The sequence below is a fragment of the Hemiscyllium ocellatum genome, chromosome 1, assembly GCF_020745735.1.
Source record: "Hemiscyllium ocellatum isolate sHemOce1 chromosome 1, sHemOce1.pat.X.cur, whole genome shotgun sequence".
NCBI lineage: Eukaryota > Metazoa > Chordata > Chondrichthyes > Orectolobiformes > Hemiscylliidae > Hemiscyllium > Hemiscyllium ocellatum.
Genome location: NC_083401.1, coordinates 124,226,494 through 124,249,622, shown reverse-complemented (window position 1 = coordinate 124,249,622; position 23,129 = coordinate 124,226,494).

The following is a 23,129-nucleotide window of genomic DNA, read 5'->3' as shown; positions in this document are numbered from 1 at the left end:
AACCTGAACATCAAGACTGTTCCACCACACTCCTTAAGGCCCTACCATTCATTATAAAACTCCTACATTGATTTGACTTTCCAAAATGCAAGACCTCACAATTATCTATATTAAACTCCATTTTCCATTTCTCGGCCCAATTCCCCAGCTGATCAAGGTCCTGCTGCAATTTCTGATAACCTTCCTCACTGTCCATGATACTACCTAAGTGCCATCAGTAAACTTATTAATCATATCTTGTACATTCTCATCCAAATCATTGGTATAGGTAACAAACAGAAATGGGCCCAACACTGACCCCTGAGGCACTCCACTAATCGCAGGCCTCCAATCTAACAAGCATCCTTCCACTATTACCCTCTGCTTCTTACCATCAAGCTAATTTTGTATCCAATTTGCCAGCTCACTCTGGATTCCATGCGAACTAACTTTCCAAAGCAGCCCACCACATGGAACCTTATCAAAAGCCTTACTGAAATCCAGATAGACTTTGTCTACGGCCTGCCCTGATTCTTACGAAAAGCATTCCAAATGATGTTTGTATGGACAGGAAGAGGGAGATTTAATGTTCTTTTGGTCTCACAAAATCTTACAGCTTACAGCAGCATCGGTTTTCATCTTTTTCTCTGTTTGTGATTTCAGCCTGATTTCACAAAGGGGCTGCTGGATTGTCAGATGTCTACTGTCACTGTATGTTACTCTGATTTGGAATGTGACAAAGTGGCTCCAAATATCCCTGTGAGGACAAGACCTCATGCTTCCATGGCCTTCAGTGCTGTTGATGGAGACCAAGGAAAATTACTTGATATTATGGGTTTCCAAACAACCAATGGTCGGAATCTTGCTCTTGTAGAATATATTCACACCATTGGTTCTTCAGCTAATGTCTCAAACATCTGTCAAGTATTTTGAGATATTTTTGTATCTTGAATGTGCCAAGTTGCTGTTGCTGCTAAGTGTTACACACAAGCTACAGCTCAGTATGTATTAGTACAGGCCTTCACTAACTGTAAAACTGGTTGACTTATTACTTTGACATTGAATTATTAATGTACCGTTAAAATAATTCATCACTTCCTTTTAATAATTGGTAGGAGTTATTTATCCATTTTGGCACCAGTGAAGAAAATATACATTTATATGATGTTTTAGCTAAGGTGTTGCCTGTTAAAATGGACTGTGATACGCTAAAACACCAGGCCGCACCTTCTCGATTGTCACTAACATGTTATGCAAACTGTTTTAATGACTCCCACTCTGTCATGGTCCATGCAAAGTTTCTTGCACAACCTTCAGGTTTTCACCTCATTAATTTTGTAACCAAGGTGCCTACTCCTGCACCTATTGTCTATTGAGATGATCAGTGTGGTTGGTGAAGAATTTCATGGCAAATGCTCACCACTGCCAGAACCTTTGATCTTCCTTGCTTCTTGCACCGTATTAACAGCCCAGTTACAAAGAAGCATAGAAACTAGCAGCAAAAAATAGGCCATTCAGCCCTCCAAGGCTGCTCCGCCAAAAATTATGATCATGCTGAACATCTATTCAAAGTCCTGTTCCCACTCTTTCTCCATGTGCTTTATTGCCTTTAATATCTAAAAAAAATCTCTTTTATGAATGTACTTATTGACCTGACCCCCACAGCCTTCTGTGGGAGGGAATTCCACAGGTTGACCACCCTCCGAGTGGAGAAATATTTCCTCATCTCAGTCCTAAATAGCTTACCCCATATTGTGTGGTTTGACCCCTGGATCTAGATTCCTGAACCAGGAAAAACACGCACCCTGCATCTCATCAAAGCAAAATACTGCAGATGCTGGAAATCTGAAACTAACAGCAGAAACTCACCAAATCTGACAGCTTCTGTGCAGAGAAAAACAGTTAACCTTTCGAGTCTGGTATGGTAGGTGTGTCTCCTGGCATCTAGCCTGTCTAGAATTTTATATGCTTCAATCATATCGCCTTTCAGAATTCTACACTCTAGCGAATACACGCCTAAGCGAATCAAACTCTCCTTGTAGGACAGTCCTGCCGTCCTTGGTATCAGCCTCATGTATGTTTGCCATCTTCCCATGATGACAAGTTAATCCTGTCTTAGGTAGGGAGGCCAAAATTGCACACAATACTCCATGTACAATCTTACCAAATCCCTTGTATAGCTACAGTAAGATAACTCAACACTTGAACTTAAGTTAGTTTGCAATGAAGGCCATAACACAATTTGCTTTCCTAACTGCTCTCTACATCTGCCTGTTTACTTTGAATGACTGGTATACAAGGAAATCCAGATCCATGTTTGTACATCCTGTTTCCCAGTACATGTCCTTTTAATTAATACTCTTCCTTTCTGTTGTTCACGCAAAAATGTACAATTTCTTTTGTATTATACTGCACTTACCATAAGTTTGCCTGCACCCTCAAATTGTTCAGATCATACTGATGCTTCCTTGCACTCTGTTCACAACTCACAATCCCACCTAGTTTTGTGTCATCAGCAAACTTGGAAATATTGCATTTGGTTCCATCATACAAGTCATTTATATTTGTAAAATGAATAGCTGGGGCCAAGCACTGTGCCCTAGTTGCACACTAGTTACCACCTGCTAGCTGGAAAAAGGACCCATTTATTCTCTGTTTGCAGTCTGTCAACCAATTCTCAATTCATGCAAGTCCATTACCCTTAATTCTGTGTGCTTTAATTTTGTGCAGCTGTCTGTTATGTGAAACTTTATCAAAATCTTTCATGAAATCCAAATGCACAACATCCACTGGTTTTCCCTTACTATTCTACTCATTACATCCTGTAAAATCTCAAATAAATTTGTTAAGCATGATCTCCCTTCGTAACCATATGCTAACTTTGTCTACTCCCATTAGTGCTTTCAAAGGATTCTATGATCGCATCTTTTAAATAGACTTTCCACGCAGAGGGTTGTGTGTGTATGGAATGAGCTGCCAGAGGAAGTGGTGGAGGCTGGTACAATTGCAACATTTAAAAGGCATCTGGAAGGGTATATGACTAGGAAGGGTTCAGAGGGAAATGGGCCGAGTGCTGGCAGGTGGCACTAGATTGAGTTGGAATATCTGGTCAGCATGGACGAGTTTCCTCAGTGCTAATGTTGATGTTGGGCTAACTGTACTTAACTTCAGACTCTGTGTTGATCAATCCCAATCACCTGAGGGATGGCCCAAAAGAAAGGCAAGCTCACGTGATGCTTCATGGACAGAGATTGGGAGATGTTGGTGGATTGGGTGGTGGACAGGAGGTCATTCATCTCCACTTCACACCACCTGAAGAGGCCACACCAGGAGAGTCAGCCAGTCTGGATCTAGATTGTAGCTGTGTCCCATGTAGAGAGGGACTGCCCAGTCATGCAGCAAGAAGGAAATGATCTAATGCCCACTCCAAGGGTAAGTGTCACCATCTTTGCTCAGTTACTTCATATTCAAAGGATCATCACTCACTCTGACCTGCCAGTGCACACACAGTTCATGAAGGCTCATGGACCATGAATCTCAGTATTGCATGCATCATGTCCACTTGAGGACCCACCTCATTCTCCCAAACATCCTTCCTCCCCTCTGAGCCACCTGTCCATTCATGGGGCATAACACATCAACTCTTTCAAAGTTTGTGCGAAGATTTGTAGCTCGGGTGCTTGTTGTAGTTGTTCTGTTCGCCAAGCTGGAAGTTTTTGTTGCATTAGTTTCGTCCCCTGGCTAGGAGACATCATCAGTGCTCTGGAGCCTCCTGCGAAGCGCTTCTTTGATGTTTCTTCTGGTATTTATAGTGGTCTGTCCTTGCCGCTTCCGGGTGTCAGTTTCAGCTGTCCGCTGTAGTGGTTGGTATATTGGGTCCAGGTCGATGTGTTTGTTGGTGGAGTTTGTGGATGAATGCCATGCCTCTAGGAATTCCCTGGCTGTTCTCTGTCTGGCTTGCCCTATGATAGTAGTGTTTTCCCAGTCGAATTCATGTTGCTTGTTGTCTGAGTGTGTGGCTACTAGGGATAGTACAGAGAACACCGAACGGAGAATTCACCACAAGGGTACACAGAAAAACAACACACACAGACCAAGTCCTAAACTATGAAAGTAACCACCCCAACACACACAAACGAAGCTGCATCAGGACACTATTCAAAAGAGCTACAACACACTGCAGTACACCAGAACTGCGAAAAGAGGAAGAGGAACACCTATACAAGGTATTCGCCAAAAACGGATACCCGCGCAACTTTATCAACAGATGCCTAAGAGATAGACCACGGAACGAGGACATGCCACAACCAAAAGGACTAGCCACACTACCATACATCAGGAGCATTTCAGAACTGACAGCCAGACTACTGCGACCCTTAGGACTCATAACGGCACACAAACCAACAGCCACGCTCAGACAACAACTTACTAGAACAAAGGACCCAATAGCCAGCACGAGCCAAACTAATGTAGTTTATAAAATACCATGCAAGGACTGCACAAAACACTATATAGGACAAACAGGAAGACAGCTAACAATCCGCATACATGAACACCAACTAGCCACGAAACGACACGACCAGCTATCCCTAGTAGCCACACACTCAGACAACAAGCAACATGAATTCGACTGGGAAAACACTACTATCATAGGGCAAGCCAGACAGAGAACAGCCAGGGAATTCCTAGAGGCATGGCATTCATCCACAAACTCCATCAACAAACACATCGACCTGGACCCAATATACCAACCACTACAGCGGACAGCTGAAACTGACACCCGGAAGCGGCAAGGACAGGCCACTATAAATACCGGAAGAAACATCAAAGAAGCGCTTCGCAGGAGGCTCCAGAGCACTGATGATGTCGCTTAGCCAGGGGACGAAACGTTTGCAACAAAACCTTCCAGCTCGGCGAACAGAACCACAACAACATCAACTCTTCCTGCTCCTGCGTTGCCACCATTCCCTTCATTAGACTCAATGCCTTCCTTTCCCTTACTGTGGGGAAAAAAAACTGCACCAAGAGAGACACAACAAGCGACATACATCAGGCATATTCCTCACTATCCAGGTGCAATAGTGGAGTTAGCTGGAGAAAGGCATGTGGGAATGGACAGGCATCAGTGAACAATCAACCCATTAAGCTTCGACTGCTCTCCGAATACATTCGGTACAAACTCATTTTTAATCTGCACAAGTTTATTTGCTTCTTCTCCAACTAATTCCCTTCTCTTCTGCAGGCATAATTAGCACAAAGAGGCCAGCACCGGAGACCCTCAACTCCATCTCCATGATCTGTTGGAGCATGACTCACCTAGCTATACATCTGCACCCTCCACCAGCTCAGAGACTTACACCACTTTGTAGATTAGAGCCAGGGGCACAACCTGGTGAGCACATCAATGACACATCTCTGCAGCCAGTCAAGGAAGAAATGCCCCAGAAGATTGCCAGAGAGTAGGCATCTGCTTTGCCCCAGGCACTAGACTACTCTTAGACAGAAATGGCTTGGTCAGTCTGCAGAGACACATACAGGAATATCAGGCAGGTTTGGCAGAGGCAGCCAGTAAACTGGAACAAAGGATGAAGTCCACCAAGGTTCTCAGGACTGAACTGACTCTGCTATGCAAGTGCTTGGTTGTCATCGTGGTATGTTTGTCAAGTGCCTTGGAGACCCAAATCCAGCAGAACACCGGATGTAAGCTCAGACCTGTTCTTCATCACTTTAGCCATGGGAGTTTAGTATCAATGGCAAGACAAAAGGAGACAAGGCAGCCTCCCCTCACTCTAGGTGTTCCTTCCTCTCAGGGATATTGGGTGGTGTCTCCCACAGCAGTGACTAGTAGCACACTCCAGAGATGCCTGACCCCTTCACCTTCCACCAGCTGTGATCCCAAAGCCTGAGAATGATGAGCCTGTATCTGGGCAGGAGACTATCAGCAGCCTGGGCTCTCCATACTCAAAAGACACCAGGTGATTACTGCCCAAGTCTTGCAGGTGAACAGGGCCAACCATAGAGTATGCTTCCTCCACACCAATTGTGGATGTCAGGCATGCACCTAGATGCAGTGGAAAGGAGAGCAAAAGGAAAATATACTGAAGGCACATAGGTGGCACTGGTGCTACATCATTGTAAATAACATCTCGCGTTTAGAAATATGTGTTCACTTGCAGTATTAAAATGCATGCTGTGGTATAACTTTCAATGTCATAGATGATTAAATTGCACCCATGTGAAAGATGAGCACCAACTTCAGACATCCCAAGGATGAAAGATGTTGTAATGGCCAACATTGCTCATCTCTCACAAACGACTGACTTTTTGACTGCAAATAGCCTCAGATGCAGGGGTCCTTGAACATAAGGACTGCAATCAAGGCGTTACAATTTAATGTGGAAAATACTGAGTTCAAATGCAATGCCAAAGGCCTGACTTACAGGTATCATTCTATACTGAGTCAACATTAGAGTGGAGCTGGAAAAGCACAGCAGGTCAGGCAGCATCCGAGGAGCAGGAAAATTGATGTTTTGGGCAAAAGCCATTCATCAGCCCGTCTTGATGAAGGGCTTTTGCCCGAAACATCGATTCTCCTGCTCCTTGGATGCTGCCTGACCTGCTGTACTTTTCCAGCAACACATTTTCAGCTCTGATCTCCAGCATCTGCAGTCCTTACTTTCTCCTGCTGTCTGACCTGCTGTGCTTTTCCAGCATCACTCTAAGCTTGAGTCTAATCTCTAGCATCATTCTATATTGGCACCTACCTTATGAGTGACAGCGTGGAAACAGCAATGATCCCACACATCTCCGCAGGGAAATGTGCATTCTATTTAACAGATTTTCAAGGGAGTGCATTGACATTTAAAGTTGGGAGGTGTCCAATGGACAGATCACAGGTTCACTCTCCATAAAACCATAAGACGTAGGAGCAGAAGCAGGCTGTTTAACTTATCGTGGATGATCTGATATTCCTCAACCTCCACTTTCCTGTTATCCTCCATGACCCTTGATTTCTTTCCTGATTAAAAGTCTGTCTATCTCAGCTTTGAACATATTTTAAAACCCAGTCTCAACAGCTTTCTTCTGTAAAGACTTCCACAAATTCACTACACTCCGATAGAAGAAGAAAGTCCTCCTCATCTCTGTCTTAAATGGGTGATCCCTTACTCTGAAATTATACATTCTAGTCCTAAACCCTTCCACATGTGAAAACAATCTCTTACCATCAAACTCTGACAATCTCTCTACAAATCTGTCTCTCATAATGTAGTGCTCTGCAGAGAAAAGCTCTTCAAAGCACCACTGCTCACGGATTTACTGCTCCCATTGAGAATGGACCAGTGTTTCAAGTTAATCTAGCAGTACATGTGCACTTTGAATCATTGAAAGATGATTGATAATAGAAAGGTTAAAAGAAGCATCCTCAGGACTCCTGGTAGCAATTGTGAAGAAGTCACTACACTTCACTCAGATAGTATATCCTCATGAATGTCTTATGAGCCACCTAATGTTAATGCTATATGTTGGCAGTACTCTGTCTCACTGCTGTTTTTATCCCTAAGGGTCATGTAGGGCAGATTAGGTGTAGGGAGATCACCCAAAGATATCATGCATACATTCACATAGATAATATGGTATTTATTTGAAAACAAAAAAGGTGAAGGACTGCAAAGCCCACGTGACCTTTGCATTAAGCAGGGGCTGCAAACAGTGAAGCAATGTCTGAACTTAATTCATTTAATTGGATAACAGGGTATCTCTTGCGGCTCAAGACACTGCAAAGCATTGATTTAACATGTTCTGTTGGATAGTCTTTCTTCTTAATGGCCTCATTATCTGTTTAATCTTCATCCTAAAAGGATTGCTGCCAATCCTCCTTTTTGATTGCATCCAAGATAGCCTTCCTTTGTTGGACCCACTTGAGAAGGGCGTGCTGCAATGATGTAGAGCAGCCTTTCTCATTATCCTGCTTGGCACTGCCAGAGCAGTCTAGACATTGAAGTCTCATCTTCTTGAAGCCTATGGTCTGTTCCACTATGATCACCCTTTGACCAGGGTCAGTTTCTTCATTCTGCATCACACCCAGATTCGTAAAGATGTGATAGACCATGTTCAGAAGTACCTCTTGTCTCCCAGCGGCTATCCAGTGTGGGCTTAGAATGTGGCAGGAAACTGTCAATATGTAAGAATCATGGCAGTTCCAGAATTTCTGGCATAGATCTCTAAAAGTTGGCATCAATGGTCACTCAGAATTTGAATATTAATGGAATGCAAGCTTTTGCTTTTAAACAAACTGCAGGATGCTGGTAGGTGCTCTCAAGGCAACATTGGCACTGTATGGTGTTGCACCTCATGCCAGCAGGTGGAGAATCCCAGTGACTGAATCGTTTGACTATCATTGCCAAGAGATGTGCTCTGAGACAAATGGCATTCCAGATGCATTTATGTGGAGATGATTAGTTGACTGCATACATGGTCGCCTATAGTTCCCTGAAAGCAGCCATAAGCATAAACACTCAGGGCAGTTGTGATCTTGATGACCACAAGGATGGGATTATCACTCATTCTTGGTCAGCACAGGTCCCTCCATAGAGTATTAGACAGTTTTAGTGATGATGGCCTGGGACATATTTAATCTTGCAGAGAGTTGAAGTAAATGACAGTGGGGCCTGCAGATCTAGGGGATCATCATTCACCTGTGTCTCCTTGGGGAATCCTATTCTCTTGCCTATCCTTCTGGAAACTGTCTAGCAACTGCTGGAGCTTGTGTTTTTGCTGAGCTTGCTGAAGATGTTCGAAACACTGTTTATTTCTGCATTATCTTTGTCATATCCTCAAGGCCACAATTACTGCAATGTTGATATTCTTCATCTGAGCTCCATGAGCAGATTGTCTGTGAGGAGTGTTACAAAGATATTGCAATTTTATTTTTTAAAAAACTCATGATTCCCATCACCTGTAATTTTCTATGCTATGTGAAATTATCCAATTGTATAATTACAACTTTTATGCTACATTGTGAGTAAATTTCTGCTAGACAACCACCATGTAAGTCACCCTGCCCATGACAAAATAAAAGGTTTCTTTCCCTTCCTTGCCCATGTCTTAGCATACATTCAGCTTATTACGAGAATCTGGAAGCAATGTCCTCCAAAACCTGCTGTGGAATGTGTTAGGCAAATGAAAACTTTACGTTTCATTTTTAATTTCCTTATTCTTTTGACACTGGCTTAGTTAATAAATACGCAACCTCATCACCTCACGGAATCTTCCACCCACAGCTTCCATCCTTATAGTCCGGGAACCCCACACCGCCCGATTCTACCTCCTACCCAAGATCCACAAGCCTGACTACACCAGCCGACCCACTGTCTCAGCATGCTCCTGGCCCACCGAACTCATCTCCACCTACCTCAATACTGTCCTATCCCCCCTTGTTCCAGGAACTCCCCACATACATTCAGGACACCACCCACGCCCTCCACCTCCTCCAAGACTTCAGTTTCCCCGGCACCCAATGCCTCATCTTCACCGTGGACATCCAGTCCCTCTACACCTCCATCCGCCATGACCAGGGCCTCCAAGCCCTCCATTTCTTTGTCTCCTGTCATCCCCAAAAATACCTTTCCACTGACACTCTCATTCGTTTGGCTGAACTGGTCCTCACCCTCAACAATTTCTCCTCCCACTTCCTCCAGACAAAAGGGTGGCCATGGGCACCCACATGAGCTGCAACTATGCCTGTCTCTTTGTCAGCTATGTAGAACATCTTCCGTAGTTACACTGGCACCACTCCCCACCTCTTCCTCCACTACATTGATGACTGCATCGGTGCCACCTCGTGCTCCCACGAAGAGGTTGAACAGTTCATTAACTTCACCAACACATTCTACCCCAACCTTAAATTCACCTGGATCATCTCTGACACCTCCCTCCCCTTCCTGAACCTCTCCATCTCCATCAACATTGACCAACTCAACATTGGCATTTTTTACAAACCCACTGTTTCCCACAGCTACCTGGATTACACTTCCTCCCACCCTACCTCCTGCAAAAATGCCATCCTGTATTCCCAATTCCTCTGCCTCTGTCGCATCTGCTCCCAGGAGGACCAGTTCCACCACAGAACACACCAGATGGCCTCCTTCTTTAAAGACTGCAATTTCCCCTCCCACGTGATTGAAGATGCCCAACGCATCTCATCCATGTCCCGCTCCTCCACTCTTGAACCCCACCCCTCCAACTGCAGCAAGGATAGAAACCCCGCTCCTCACCTTCCACATCACCAACCTCCGCATAAATCGCATCATCCGCTGACATTTCCGTCACTTTCAAAACAGACCCCACCACCAGAGATATATTTCCCTCCCCACCCTTTTCCACTTTCCACAAAGGCCATTCCTCCACGACTACCTGGTCAGGTCCACGCTCCCCTCCCCCCGCCCCCCCCCCCCCCCCCCGGCTCCCCACAACAACCCACTCTCCCCTCCTGGCACCTTCCCCTGCCACCGCAGGAATTGTTAAACTTGCACTCACATCTCCCCCCTCACCACCATCCAAGGCCCCAGAGTAGCCTTCCACATCCATCAAAGTTTCACCTGCACTTCCACACATGCCATTTACTGTATCTGTTGCTCCCGATGTGCTCTCCTCTACACTGGGGAGACCGGACGCATTTTCGCAGAGCGCTTCAGAGAACATCTCAGGGACACCTGCATCAACCAACCCCACCACCCTGTGGCCCAACCCTTCAACTCCCCCTCCCACACTGCTAAGGACATGCAGGTCCTGGGCCTACTCCGCCACTACTCCCTCACTACCTGACGCCTGGAAGAAGAACACCTCATCTTCCGCCTTGGGACCCTCCACCCCATAGCATCACTGTCGACTTCACCTGTTTCCTCATTTCCCCTCCCCCTACCTTACCCCAGTTCTAACCTTCCAGCTCAGCACTGTCCTCATGAACTGTCCCACCTGTCAATCTTCCCTCCCACCAATCTTCTCCACCTGCCTCTCTGACCTGTCACCTTTACCCCCACCTCCATCCACCTATTGCACTCTCAGCTACCTTCCCCCCAGCCCCACCCAAATCCCATTTATCTCTCCATCCCCGAGGCTCCCAGCCTCATTCCTGATGAAGGGCTTTTGCCCGAAACATCGTTTTCCCTACTCAGATGCTGCTTGACCTGCTTTGCTTTTCCAGCACCACTCCAATCTTGACTCTAATCTCCAGCATCTGCAGTACCCACATCTGCTTAGTTTTTACATGGCAAGCAAGCAATTGGTGTGCAGAATGTATTGCTTTCATGTAGAGGGTGGTACATGTATGGAATAAGCTGCCAGAAGAAGTGGTGGAGGCTTGTGCAATTACAACATTTAAAAGGCATCTGGATGGGTATATGAATAGGAAGAGTTTAGCAGGTTATGGGCCAAGTGCTGGAAAATGGGACTGGATTAAGTTTAGGATATCTGGTCAGCATGCATAAGTTGGACGATAAGGTCTGTTTCCATATTGTACATATGTAGGACTCTATGATCTTCTGAAGAGCAACCCACCCAGATACACCGTTCCCTGCCAACAAACCCCCCCACCGTCCCCCCACCCCCACCCCCCACCACCACCGCCACCACCACCTCCACCAGTCCGCCCCTATCCCTGTAATCATGCATCTCTCAAGGGTAAAAATCTTCGAGGAGAAAGTGAGGACTGCAGATGCTGGAGTCAGAGCTGAAAATGTGTTGCTGGAAAAGCGCAGCAGGTCAGGCAGCATCCAAGGGACAGGAGAATCGACGTTTCGGGCATTCCTGAAGAAGGGCTTATGCCCAAAACGTCGATTCTCCTGTTCCTTGGATGCTGCCTGACCAGCTGCGCTTTTCCAGCAACACATTTTCATCTCTCAAGGGTAACTCACCTAGCCTGTACATCTTTGGATTGTGGGAGGAAACCGGAGCACCCGCAAACATGAGGCGAATGTGCAAACTCCACACAGACAGTCGCCTGAGGGTGGAATCGTATCCGAGTCCCTGGCACTGTGAGGCAGCAGTGCTAACCACTGAGCCACCATACCGCATTCTTGGACAGTTACTCAGCTAATAAAGAGGTGAAAATTGAAGTCAGACAGGTCGCATTACTTAATTGGTTGAAGTATAATTACCGCAACTGCCCTTAGAGGGACTTCAAAACCAAACTTACTTACTTGGCCCTTTTATAGAACATTACAGGTGACAGGGCTCAGGAGTCTTTTTTTGAATAAAACTGGATTATCTTTCCAATGGAGCACATTTTTAAGATGAAAGGAGTAAAAAATAAAAAAGACATGGGGGCAATTTTTTTATACAGAGAGTAATTTGTGCATGGAATGAACTTCCAGAGGAAGTGGTGGATGTGGGTACTAGGACAGTGTTTAAAAGATATTTAGATAAATACATGAATAAGAAATGTTTGGAGGGATATGGGCCAAGCACAGGCAGGTGGGACTAGTTTGGTTTGGAATTATAGTCGGCATGGTCTGTATGACTCTACATGAAACAGTAACTTACTTTATCCATTTTGCAACCAATTTGTGAAGTTATTGTACTGTTGACTTTTGATCTGATATGATGAGGTTTCAATTTCACATGAATGACTTGCCTGTGACCACATGGCCAACCCCATCTTTTACATTCCTTTTGTGTTGTCGTCCATTAGCTATTGGTGTCAGTTTTTCCCAATTTCTCTTGAGCCCCTTTACATAACTACTCCTGTGCCCACTTTACTCCCACTTGACTTTGGAAATTCCCAGGCTCAATATCCTCTCACGTAGAAGCTCGAGTTACATGGCCTGTTTGAACACCCATGTCAAGAGCATCGAGTCTGCTCCCATTCACTCCGAGGCACTAGTCTGCTCTCTCTACTTACCCCCTAACACAGTGGCCATTCTCTCAGTACAACTAAGACCATCCTCAGATTTAAATTGCCTCGTTTCCTAAGCTTTCATGGTTGTTCCCTGACCATTATTGACCAAACACTCATGGCTGCCTGTGGCCCATCCCCAGACTGATATCTCAACAGAACTCTGACTGGCTTGCACTCCCGAAACTGCATATACTTAACCTGAAACCTCAATTCCTGGACTGCAAGAACACAGATTCCTGGATTCTTGTAGGACCACGTACCGAATTGATCGTAGCAATCCCTTAGACTGTAACTGGGCAACCTGACTTCGCTGACTCTGGCAGTGCATCCTGATCGACTGTAGTCCCCTTTTACTCCACTCCACAAATTGCCTTGTCCTCTGCAATAGCCAAACTGCAGAAACTCGCACCCTGTAGCTCAGAGCTCAAAACCTTGGGCCCTAATAACAGTAATGGTGCCCACACAGAAGCTAGCAACATGTAACCTGGAGCTAAAATCAGCTTGCGATATTTGGGGCAGCATGGTGGTTCAGTGGTTAACACTGCTACCTCACAATATCAGGGACCTGGGTTTGATTCCAGCCTCAGGTGATTGTCTGTGTGGAGTTTGCACATTCTCCCCGTGTCTGTGTGGGTTTCTCCCACAGTCCAAACCACAGTCCAAATATGTGCAGGTTAGGTGAATTGGCTAAATTGCCCATAATATTCATGGATGTATAGGTGAGATGCATTAGTCAGGGATAAATGTAGGAGAATGTGTCTGGATGGGTTACTCTTCAGAGGGTCGTGTGGACTTGTTGGGCCAAAGGGCCTGTTTCTACACTGTAGGGATTCTATGAAAAGGTCCAATAAAAGCAACAAAGAGGCTGAATGAGTTCCAAATAAGCATTAAAGTCAGTGAGTGCTAAGAAAGCAAGCTAAGGGCAATAAGATGCATATGTCAATGTTAGAATCAAAGCATCCTGCACGCTACATCAAATATTTAGCTTATATGCAATAAGTCCTGGAAGAAGCATGCAAAGCATCAGTGTCCCTGAGCTCCAAGTACAATGTGGGATGTGTTGACTAGAGTGTGAGTTGGTCTGAGAGCAGGCATGGTGATGTGGTGAGGCTGATGGTTTCTCAATGCTGAGTTGTGAGGAGGATGGTAGCCCTGGAACATGAACGGACAGTTTGCAGAAGAAAACATGAGACATGTTAGAGAGCTGCATGTGTCTGCTATCCACTTTCTTTTACCTGTCAGGTTTTTGTACTATCCAGTTTCTTGTTACAGAACGGGAGAATTAGAAATACAATGTTGAACTACTATTGATATTCAAATACATTGGCATAAGTTAGTTGGCTCTCAAAGGGCAAGATTCTGAAGTCACCATTTAGAGCCTGAGGAGAAAAATAATGTTTGTTTTTCTCAATTTCAAGAATCTGACTTTTCTCATTCTTGAACTATTTATTCACCTCCCACATCATGACTCTTGCCACAGCAGGGAGGAAAAATTCCTGTTCATAGAGAAAGACAAAGGGTTCATGTTAAATTCAATCTGGCAAATTGGTGATGGATGCATGCATTGTCTGATTCTTTTATTTCTGTTATTTTCAAAATGCCATACTGGAAAGTTCACAATACATTGGAAACCTAAATCATTCTAACGGTCTGAATTCATCAAGAGTAGCCAGCACTGGAATAAGCAGGCTGTCTGAAGAAGGAAAGATTATTGGGAGCCTTCACTCTCAAGTGAAACACGTCTCATTTCCCAGGCAACTATCATTGCATTGAGCGCAAACAATTCAGCACTCTAAAATAAATCATATTTAACACAAGTTCTATTAAATTACATAAAACCAAAGTGCAGTAGATTCCCATACTGTGATATTGTCAGCTATACAAACAAAATTTCATTTTAAAAAGGGAAGCATTCACACATCAATGATTTTTCAAATGGCATTTGTGCTCTTCAAACTTAATCTTTCTCAAATCAGCTCAGACCCTAACCAATTTTCAGCTGCGGATTTACAGGCAGCAGTCACCATAGAAACTGGATTTGGTAGAAGAGCTATAGCAGAAAGTCAAATCTGTTCACCAATCCATCACAGATAGTATAGAAAATAAAAACTACTCTTGGGCACCAAATTAGATGGCCCTCAAATTGGGGAACAGAGATTCTGAAGTCAGATTATTCCCCAATCTGATAAAAATGAACTGTTGTGTAATTTCTGCACTTTCTTGATGGTCTTCAGCTCTTCTGTAACCAGGTGCAGTTTCTACTGGACTTAACTTTAAGAGATGTTGTACGGTTTTAAATTGTACGAACCTTGTATTCAGCTCAGTGATTGCACATCACAATCATTATAACCTGTGAACAGTGCATTGTTTGGGTGCTGCCTTCTATCACTGCCACTGATACAGTCCTGGTGATTTTTGCACAGGAACTGCACAGGAGAAGTTCCTCTTCCCTCAGGGGGCCAGGAGGCTAATTGGACAGGTACTGAGGAATCAGTGGGAACAGGTTCCCATTGTGGTGAATGCAGCAGCTTATTCCAAGGACTGCACAGAAAGAACTTTAAAGACCTCATACAAATCGACATGGTCAGTAAGTGCATCCTTAATTGATGTATTCCACCAAATGCACAACCAATCATAGAATTCCTTGCGGTATGGAAACAGGCCATTTGGTCCATCGAGTTCACACCAATCCTCCAAAGAGCATCCCATCCAGACCCAACCCCCCCCCCCCCCCCCCCCCCCCCCCCCCACACCCTATCCCTGTAGCCCTTCTAATCCACCTAATTTACACATCCCTGGAAAATTCAGCAGGGCCAATTCACCTAACCTGCACATCTTTGGACTGTGGGAGGAAACTGGAGCACCCAGAGGAAACCCACACAGACACGGGGAGAATATGCAAAGTTCACACAGTCACCTGACGCTGGAAATGAATCCAGCTCCCTGGCGCTGCTGTACTGTACTAAGATTCTATTGGCCAGGATTTCAAAGGGCTGAATAGTCAGGACGTGTGCTAGTGGGAATTTGAAATCACAGTCTCATTGGTCAACTTGTGACCCTAACACCAGCAAGTCAATTTTCAAAAGGCCAGTGATTTGATTTGATTTGATTTAATTTGATGTATTACTGTCACGTGTGCCAAAATGCAGTTAGAAGTATTGTATTATGCACTTTATAGGCAGATCGTACTGTACAATTGTATTAGGGTAAAAGAACAGGGTGAAGGATACAGTGTTATAGCTGAAAATGTGTTGCTGGTTAAAGCACAGCAGGTCAGGCAGAATCGGGCTCTGGCCCGAAACGTCAAATTTCCTGTTCCTTGGATGCTGCCTGACCTGCTGTGCTTTAACCAGCAACACATTTTCAGCTCTGATCTCCAGCATCTGCAGACCTCACTTTTTACAGTGTTTTAGCTGCCTAGTAGTGAATGGGAAATATACTGATTACATAGAAACATAGAATAAAGGAGCCGGGGTAGGCCATCCAGCCCTGCTTCCTTTCAGTGACAGAGTATATAAGATATCCAGATCTCAACGTAGCTCCATCTTTCTCAATCTATCACCATTCAGATTGTAATTTGTTTGCCTGTTTTTGCCAGCAAAGTGGATAACCTCATAGGTATCCACATTGTACTGCATCTACCATGTTTTTACCCACTTCCTTCACCTGTCCAAGTTACAATAAAGCTTTCCTGAATCTTCCTCACAGCTCACCCTTTCATCCAGCTTTTTGTCATCTATAGACTTGGAGATAGGACACGTAGTTTCCTCATCTGAATTATTAATGTATATTGTGAATAGCACCAATTAACTGCCCCTTAAGTTTCTTAAGGAGTTTGTTAATTTGCATGTGCATTCACGAATGTTATTTTTGATTATTTTTTCTGACTAGCCCATTGAGTCTTGTGTATTTTATTGCATAGCTGTGGGACAAAGTGGGGTTGCTTTTATTTCAAATTCAAATTTAAGGGGCCAGCTAGTGGAGGGATTATTGCTGCACTGTAATCTGTAACCCAAAAGCCACATGCCACTGGATTTGATTTCTTGGCCATGGGGCAAGTTGTGTGCTTTATCCCCAAACATGCTATCTTTTCCCTTTTCTGTTGTTGTCAGACAGTCTGACCCAGGCTCCTGTAGTATTCAGCATCACTAATTGGGCACCCAGTTTGCCTTCTGTCCAATTAGAACAGCAGTTTGTGAAAACAGCTTGAGCACATTCTCAGGAACTAGAAGTCATCTTGTGTTTGCCGAGCACCTCAGCCAGGCCCTCAGGGGTCGACCGGACCTCCCAGTCACAGCCCATTTTAATTCCCTTTCTGACATGACTATCCTTGGCTTCCTCCATTGCCACAATGAACCACATGGCAAATTGGAGGAACAAGACCTTCTCTTCAGTCTGGGTAGCTTACAGCCCGGAGGACTCAACATTGAGTTCTCCAATTTCAAATAACCTCCCTTCCCATTCCCTACTCCCCTCCCAGTCCCACCCCTCCCTTCCACTCTTCCCTGCCGCCAACTGGATTCATTTGCCCCATTGACCAACCAGCTCATACCCTCTGCCTATCTTCACCTATTCGCACTTCACCACCTTGATCCCGTCATCCCCTTTATCTGCAGCTCCCCCTAACACCAGCCCCAGTCCTGAAGAAGGGTTACACCCAAAACATTGACTTCTCCACGTCCTGATGCTGCCTGGCTTGCTGTGTTCTTCCAGCGTCCTGCCTGTCGACCTTGGATTCCAGCATCTGCATGTTTATTTTGTCCCTACAAGTCATCTGGCTGTCAGATTTCCAATCCTATTTTCAAAATCCAGCCTCATGAGTCTATGATGGTAGGTGGCAAAGGCAGCTAACGAGCAAGGGCAGGCAAGGCTACCTGTATCCATTCCATGAAGGTCCCATGGACTGGAAATAATCTGGATTGATATCTCTGAGGTGCAACCGGACATGGGTTAAAACTATTGAGAATGATGGTATGTCTCAATGTAATGCACCGTGCCAGATATTTCAGCCCTATCCACACACTGTCGTAGTGTCCAAGCTACGTATGCTTTTAACATGCAGCATTTTGTTGCTGCTTTTCTTCAAACCAACCCTGCCCTGCGGCTTTAACCCTTCAGATACCAGTAATTCCCATAAGTCAGGCAGGCAGTCAGTCATGAGGGGAGATATCGGTCTGGACAGGGAGGAGAGAGTGAAGAGGAAGAAAGACCACCACTCAATCTAGTACATTCAATTAGCAGCTCAAATATTGCTATAATGTCTACCTTAGACAGCAAAATAGAGCACATGGGATGTGGAATTTTACAAGGGGCTCAAAAGGCCATTTTCAATTGAGCAATGATGTAGGATGTAGGTACAAAAATCAGGAAGAAGGTCTTGGAGGTTCTTTAGTAGTTTGACATAGGGAGTGAAGAAATATTGGAGGTTTAGGTGGACGGAGAATTGGACAAATCCCAAGATCCAAGTGAGTTGTATCCCAGAATGCTGTGGAAAGGAGGAAATTAGAGGGGCTCTCTGATGGTTGGGCCCTCAGGACAAGCTCCTTATGCACTTAGGGAGAGACACAAATAATGCTGCAAAAACCAACAAATGAGGAGGCTTTTGCTTTGTTCTTGAGATTTACATTTACTAAATAAGTAAAATCATTCAGGCGGCTTCAGGTACATGGTATTAGATATTCATAGGATTCTGCTGATTTGAAACCTCTACCATTTCTGCATATGAAACCAGTATCACCCTCCATGAAATAAATACAAAGTAATTTCTTTCTCCAGTGTAGATTGTGAAAAATTCATCAGCCATATTTCTACTCTTCCCTTTCTCATGATCAAGACATACATATTGAAGTATTTATATGTTGCTTTAAGCAAGGAATGGAAATAGTCTCAATGTGACATCTTTTTTAATAATTAAAATCGCACTTGTTTTTAAAATTATGACACAGTAATCTTCTCTGATCTTCCTAATCCAACTATCCTTTCCCTGTGATTCAGTAATCATTAGAAACTGGATTTAAAACTTGGTGAGATAGTGCACAATACTTTCACACCTCGGACTACAATTTAAATCAAGTACATATTGTAGGAATACAAATATCTTGCTATTTAGAAATTATTTTCCATAAAAGATGAAAGAATAATCCATGAATACCTTAGAGATTTTACAGAGTTAGGCAAAGTAAGGATGTGTGGTGATCAATGACCAATGGAATTTAATGCAGATGAGTTTACAAATGTGCTGGAACAATAGGCAAATGTATTCAATCATGATATTGAAATCACCATAGGTGAAGTTGCAATAGATCTGTGTGGGACTGTGATTTTTGAAAAGGACGTAAGGGAGCTTCAAGGTCATTTATATAATTGAGTGGGTGGGGAAACACATGGCAGATGCTTTATTCTGTGGGTAAATGTGAAGTTCTACACTTTGGGTTTGAAAAAAAGGCAGAGTATTATTTAAGTTGTGATATATTGGGAAATGTGTTAAAGGAATCTGTGTGTCCTTGTATACCAGTCAGTTAATGTAGACAAGCTGTTGCAGCAAGCAATTAGGAAAGCAAATTGTCTATTGGCCTGTATTGTTGGAGGATTTGAGTACAAAAGTAAAGAGGTCTTACTGCATTCACATAGGACTTTGGTAGGACCACACTAGTTTATGCACTTTTAGTCTCCTGACCTGAGAAAAGATATACACGCCCTGGGGTACTCAAAGTTCTACTAGGCTGATACCACAGAGGGCAGGACTATTGAATGAAATAGATTGGACTGGGCCTGCATTTCTACATAGCCTTATAGGAGATAGATAGATTTTAAGTTAGTAATGGGCTAAAGGATTATAGGGAGTGGCCAAGAAAGTGGAGTTGAGGCTGTGATGAGATCAGTCATAATCATATCAAATGGTGGAACAGTCTCAAGTGGCTGAACTGCCTACTCCTGCTTCTAGTTGTTATGTTCAGTAGAGTTTAGAAGGATGAGAGGTGATCTGATTGAAATGTATTAAATTCTATAAGGACGAGACAGATCAGATGCAACAAAGATGTTTTCTCTGGTTGGAGTGTCTAGAACCAAGGGTCATAATCAAATGTATGGGATTGAGATAAGGAAACATTTCTTCAAGCAGAGGGTGGTCAGCCTATAGAAGTCTTTACTACAGAAGCCTAAGAGTTATAAAGAAGGGCTAGAGAGGCTAGCAATTTTTTTGGAAGAAAATGTCTAACAGATGATCAATTAGAGATTTTTTAAGTCAGAAAACTGAGGAAAATGTTCATTTGGAAATATTACCTCAAATTAAATAGTGAGAATGGGATTAAAAGTAGTACAAATTGAAATTAAGAAAATGTAACTTTACAACTGATATTAGGAAAGATTTCTTCACCTAGAGCATAAATTGAACTTGAGATAGATTTTAGAGCTGAATGGTAGAGATACAAATGTTGGATGCACTTAAGAGATAATTAGACATAAGAAATGGGAAATGGAACAGAAAGCTTTTCATGGCAGGTTACTAACAAGAATCAAATTACCCTCCTAATGCATAATTATTTTGAGACCTTACATCAGTAACAAGCAGAATAATGGGATTGATAATTAGAGGAGGCAGTAGAGTCTAAGGAACAGAAGTTCTGAAGTGTCAGAAATATCTGGATAATATTTGTATGTGCAAAACTAAGGCAAACTTGATTAAATACAGGTATTGGCAAAGGACCTGCATTTAAGAAAAGAAAACTGAGAGGAATACACAATGGAAATGAACTGGTCAGTGAAGGGTTTGAAAAAGAGCTGGAGCTTAATAGTAGATTCAAAACATTGATCATGTCTAGTCTCTGCACAGTATCAGTCCTAGAGAGAACAGAATGTTGAGCTTTGTTGTCAGGAGGATGAAGATATAAGCCTAAATCTCACATACTGAAAGACCTTAGTTCTATTGTCAGTCTGCACCTTCATTCAGGTATGGTCATTGAAGCAGAAGGGAAACTCTAAAAGATAAGCAGGAATGAACTATAATGCAAGGATAATCTTTACTTAGAGAGGACTGAGCAATGACAAAAGTATTCAGCTTTTGGGGTGTCCTTGATTTTTTGTTTGACACTCCAATATTTCTTTTCAAAATTGTTGATTTCACCCAGAAAGGTTTTTTCTGGTCTTTTGGTGTTTCCACCTTTGGCTATGCCTTTGCTTTAAAGATTTTTACTTTTGCTTCCCAGTTGTCTGCATTTTAGATCAACATGCTGTTTTAAACTGACGCATTTTTCCACAGTTGTGGGTAAAGAAACAGATTAATAGACTCAAGAGTATGATCACGGTTGATCATCTAACTCAGTACCCTGTTCCCAGTTTGTCCCCATACCCTTTGATCACTCTTAGCTCTAACAGCTATATCTAACTCCTTCTTGAAAACATGCAGTGTTTTTGGCTTGAATGGGCTCTAAATGGCCAACAGTTAGATTCTGGCTCCTTTTTCTAGATTCCCCAGTCATCGAGAACACCTTCCTGTATTTACCCTCTCTAGCCCTGTTAGGAGTTTATAGGTTTCTATAAGATTCCCCCTTATTCTTCTAAACTCCAATGAATATAGTCCAAAACAATGCAATCTGTCTTCATATGTCAGTTCTGCCATCCCAGGAATCAGTAAGGTAAACGTTTGCAATCCCTCCATAGCCAAAACATCCTTCCTTGGAAATAGAGTCCAAAACTGCACACTGTACTGCGGCTGGGGTCTTCCCAAGGCCCTGTATAATTGTAGCAGGACATCCCTGATCCACAAATTCTCTCACTACGAAGGCCAACACATCATGTGCCTTCTTCATTGCCTGCTGAAACTTTCTGCTTACTTTCAGTGACAGGCGTATGAAGACAACAAGGTGTTATTGCATTTCCTCCTTTCCCAATCTTTCACCACTCAAATAATAATCTGCCTGCCTGATTTTGCTACCAAAGTGGATAACCTCATATTCATTCAATTTATGCTTCATTGCCCTGCATTTGTCCACTCACTCAACTTGTCCAACTCACACTGAATCATCTCTGCATCCTCCTCACGTTCACTCTCCAACCCAGATTTGTGGTGTCTCCAAACTTAGAGAAATGATATGTAGTTTCATCATCTAAATCATTCATATAGATTGTGAATATCTGGGGTCCAAGCACTGATCCCTGCAGATCCTACTAATCACTGGCTGCCACATGAAAATAACCATGAGGGGCATGGACAGGGTACACAGACAAGGTAAAAACAAGGACTGCAGATGCTGGAAATCAGATTCTAGATTAGAATGGTGCTGGAAAAGCACAGCAGTTCAGGCAGCATCCGAGCTGCTCCTTGGATGCTGCCTGAACTGCTGTGCTTTTCCAGCACCACTCTAATCTACATAGACAAGGTCTTTACCCTGGGGTGGGGGAGTCCAGAACTAGAAAGCATAGTTTAAGATGAGGGGGATAAATTTATAAGGGATCTAAGGGGCAACTTTTTCACACAAAGGGTGATGTGTGAATGGAATGTGCTGTCAGGGGAAGTGGTTGAGTTTAAAGGCATCTGGATAGGTACATGAATGGGAAGGGCTTAGAGGGATATGGGCCAAGTGCTGGCAAATGGGACTAGATTAGGTTAGGATATTTGGTCGGCATGGACAAAAGCACTGGAGCGCCTGTTTCCGTGCTGTATATTTCTATGACTGTATGACCAACCATCCCTATTCTTTGTTTCCTGTATGCCAACCAGTTCCCTATCCATGTCAGAACATTACCCCAATCCCATGCTATAATTTTACATGCTCACCTTTTTGTGGGATATTCTGAAAGTAATTTCTATGCTCCCCGTATTGAGTAGTCTACCAATTTTTCATGGCTTGTTCTTTTTGCACTGAGAATACTCAGTATTGAATCCTCTCTGGTTGGTAAAATGCTATAAAAGGCCTCATCCGTACTTCAACAATGATCCAGTCGTGAATTAATTCTGCCTTCAACCCTTTACAAGAGAAATTTTCTGCCAACCAATAAAGATCATTAATTGTGTCCTTGCTTTCACCTTGCCTGTGTTTTCTTCTACTAAACTTTGCTTGTTCAATTATTTAAGCTTTACAAACACTGAACTAATCAGCAAACTCCTGCAATATCCCTTCATACGATGTTGGAGTTTCATCAAATGTGCACCACTTGTGGGCACCACTTTGTAGAAATGATGTGAACACATTGAATTGAGTACATGGGGAAAAACCATTCCTTTCATAAAGAATCAAGAACAATGGGGCTTAGATTT